Source organism: Budorcas taxicolor, chromosome 3, assembly GCF_023091745.1.
Source record: "Budorcas taxicolor isolate Tak-1 chromosome 3, Takin1.1, whole genome shotgun sequence".
In the NCBI taxonomy this organism is placed as follows: Eukaryota; Metazoa; Chordata; class Mammalia; order Artiodactyla; family Bovidae; genus Budorcas; species Budorcas taxicolor.
This window is the reverse complement of record NC_068912.1, coordinates 106,396,310-106,400,091: the sequence shown is the minus strand read 5'-3', so window position 1 is coordinate 106,400,091 and position 3,782 is coordinate 106,396,310. Positions and strand designations below refer to the sequence as shown.

General features: G+C 45.1%; 1 non-coding gene across 1 annotated transcript; it reads right to left on the bottom strand.

Moving 5' to 3' along the window:
- Positions 1-463: 463 nt before the first annotated feature.
- Positions 464-570, bottom strand: LOC128045924 (U6 spliceosomal RNA). The gene has a single exon (XR_008199246.1). It is a non-coding gene; the product is annotated as a U6 spliceosomal RNA (small nuclear RNA).
- Between the last annotated feature and the right edge of the window lie 3,212 nt (positions 571-3,782).

Genomic DNA, 3,782 nt, shown 5'->3' with positions numbered 1-3,782 from the left:
TCTAGGTTGTTTCCATGTCCTGGCTATTATAAACAGTGCTGCGATGAACATTGGGGTACATGTGTCTCTTTCAATTCTGGTTTCCTTGGTGTGTATGCCCAGCAGTGGGATTGCTGGGTCATAAGGGAGTTCTATTTGCAATTTTTTAAGGAATCTCCACACTGTTCTCCATAGTGGCTGTACTAGTTTGCATTCCCACCAACAGTGTAGGAGGGTTCCCTTTTCTCCACACCCTCTCCAGCATTTATTGCTTGCAGATTTTTGGATCCCAGCCATTCTGACTGGTGTGAAGTGGTACCTCATTGTGGTTTTGATTTGCATTTCTCTAATAATGAGTGATGTTGAGCATCTTTTCATGTGTTTGTTAGCCATCCATATGTCTTCTTTGGAGAAATGTCTATTTAGTTCTTTGGCCCATTTTTTGATTGGGTCGTTTATTTTTCTGGAATTGAGCTGCGTAAGTAAAAATATGGAATGCTTCACGAATTTGCGTGTCATCCTCGCGCAGGGGCCATGCTAATCGTCTCTGTATCGTTCCAATTTTAGTATATGTGCTGCCGAAGCGAGCACTAACTGTTGCTTCTTGTCATGCATAGATTCCTCAGGAGGCAGGTCAGGTGGTCTGGTATTCCCATCTCCTTAAAGAATCTTCCACAGTTTGTTGTGATCCACACAAAGGATTTAGTGTAGTCAACGAAGCAGATGTTTTTCTGGAACTCTCTCACTTTTTTATGATTCAACGAATGTTGGCAATTTGATCTCCGGTTCTTCTACCTTTTCGAAATCCAGCTTGAACATCTGGAAGTTCTGGGTTCATGTACTGTTGAAGCCTCACAAGGAGAATTTTGAGCATTACTTTGCTAGCGTGTAAGATGAATGCAATTGTGTGGTAGTTTGAACATTCTTTGGCATTGCCTTTCTTTGGGATTGGAATAAAAACTGACCTCTTCCAGTCCTGTGACCACTGCTGTTTTTTCCAAATTTACTGGCCTGTTAAGTGCAGCACTTTCACAGCATCATCTTTTAGAATTTGAAATAGCTCAACTGGAATTCCATCACCTAAATCACCTTCCTTCTTTATACAGATGGGATATAAATAATCTGTACATTTATAAAGCCCTAAAGGAATGTCTCTGAAGAAGTACAACACAATGGCTAGAACATAAGTTTTAAGTCAGCCCAAACTGATTTCATATCCTAGCTCAAGAAATATTTACTGAGTGCCTTTCAAGCAGCAGGCCCCTTGTAGGTGCCAGGGATGAAGCAGTTAACAGTGGACAAAAATCCCCGTCCTCACAGAACTTTCTCTCTAGTCCCCAGCAAGTATCTGCATGTCTACTCTGCTGGCCATCATGAAGCTCTCTGTACACGTACGCCTGGTTATAAAACGGGGATAATTCATTACCCTGTTCATTTGTGTAAAGAAATCATTATGAGGCATGCACTTGTGTGGGTGTTTTGTCGCTTCAGTGGCGTCCAACTCTTTGAGACCCTGTGGACCATAGCCTGTGGGTCTCCTCCATCCGTGGGACCCTCCAGGCAAGAATACTGGAGTAGGCTGTCATGCCCTCCTCCAGGGTATCTTCCTGACCCAAGGATCAAACCTGCATCTCATGTCTTCTGTATTGCAAGCAGATTCTTTACCCGCTGAGCCACCTGGGAAGCCCCAAAGTATACATGTACTTAACACAAACAACCTGGCACGTGGCGAAGCACTTAATGAACAGTAGCCATGTTTAGGGACTTCCCTGGTGGTCCAGTGATTAAGAATCCGCCTTGCAATGCAGGGTACACAGGTTTGATCCCTGGTCTAGGAACTAAGCTACCAAGGGGCAACTAAGCCCATGGGCTGTCAGTTATTGAGTCTGTGCACCCCAGAGCCGCCCATGCTCAGCAACAAGACAAGTCACCGCAATGAACCACTCTTGCACCGAAACTAAAGAGCAGCCCCTTTGCGCAGCAACGAAGACCCAGTGCAATTAAATAAAAAAACAGAGCAGCCATGTTCACATCTAGGTATGCCGCTGTGTCTTGTCTAGCCCAGCCTTGTATCTACTGGGGACCCACCGACCCACTGTGTGTCTCACATTCTCCTTAAGACAGGACTCACGCCGTGGAAGGACTCGCTCTCCAACGAGAGCAACAGTTACAGGCGACATGTGTGGCGGCAGAATAACGCGGGGGGTAAGAGTGCACGGTGGATAAGAACTCAAGGCTTCGGAGCCACCCACCTGGTTCCACACCCCAGTTTGGCCTCCAGAAAATTACTCATCTGCTTGGTTTCCTCAACTGAAAAATAGAGCTAATAACAACGATGATACCACCTCATAGGGCTGTTGAAGGACTTAATGAGTTATTATGTGCAAACTACTTAGAACATGCCTGGTGTGTAGTACCATCTAAAAGTACATGCTAATGTTATGTATAAACTGCTACGGGAACATGAAGAAAGGAAAAACTAAGCCTCCCTTGAGGAGCCAAGGAAGCTTCGTCTAAGGAGAGGGCATCACATCTGGGCCTGGAAGTATGCGCAGACGTTTACAAAGTGAAGAGCATGGGAAACAGCATTTCAGGTAAATGAGACTGCTCATGCAAACAAGCTGACCCATGAAGAAATCATATGCATTAAAAACAACAACAATAATAACAACTAACAGCTGAAGCCTAGCTGGGTGACAGATAAAGCCTGAGGCACCGTTCCTGGCCATTAGTACAAGGGAACATCAAGCCAGTCAGTTTTAAATATAATCTGGCCTTGATAACTTCTGGAAACTGACAACATACCATAAATCACCACTTAAGTAGCACTATTTTTTCCCCAACGAAGCAAATAAATCCAATTTATGCCTACCACTTACTGGGCATTGCAGCACCAAACACTATGCTTCTTTCAAAAGGGCCTCATTTCATCCTTACAATGTCCCTTGCAATGGAGGTAATTTTATAAACAAGGCAACTCGGGCTACTTGAACAAAACTTTCCCTGGGTCACACCAACACCATATTAGACAGGCGGGCCTTCAGCTGCAGGTACAAATAGCAGTTTCTTTTTTTTCACATCAGGAAGTCTGGAGGTAGACGGTTACAGCCCTTAACTCAGGTATCCTGCAGTGGCTATCAAAATGCCTTCTGACTTCCTTCTCCACCACCTTTAGGGCATTAGCCATTGGCCCTAAGGCTCACTCAGTCTCGTGTTAACTGTAACACTTCAATACTCATTTTAAAATCTCAGCAGCCAAGAATTTCTCAAGCTTTACTTTTTGGAATGTTTCAGAGGGCAGCTCCTATCACTTGCTGATTTCACAGATGGGGAAATGAGAGATGCGCCCCTAGCAAGCTATCAGAGCTAATTAGATAAACCAGCGCTCTTTCCACAAGACTAATTTAGTGTAGGCTGCAAGTTGCCCACCAAAATCTGCTCTCCCATTCTTTTTTGGCACATGGCTTGACTCATTTCTCAGCCTTCTTTGCAGGTAGATATGGCCACATGACTAAGTTCCTGCCAAGGCAAAGTGGGCAAAATTACGTGTGCCGTTGCAGGGTCCCAGCCTTCCTCTACGCTTTGTCCCCTTCCCACTGACTGGAACCAGAGATGACCCAACTTTAACCAGGCAGTGCTGACGATGCTCCCCAGACAATGGAGAGGCAACATGATACAGATGGAATCAGTGTCCCTGAATGACCGCTTGCAGCGGAGCTGCCCCACTGACCTGGACCGCTCACTTCGGAAATGTTAACTCCCCTCAGAGTTGTTACGTGAGAAGGAAACAAACTTCTTTGTTC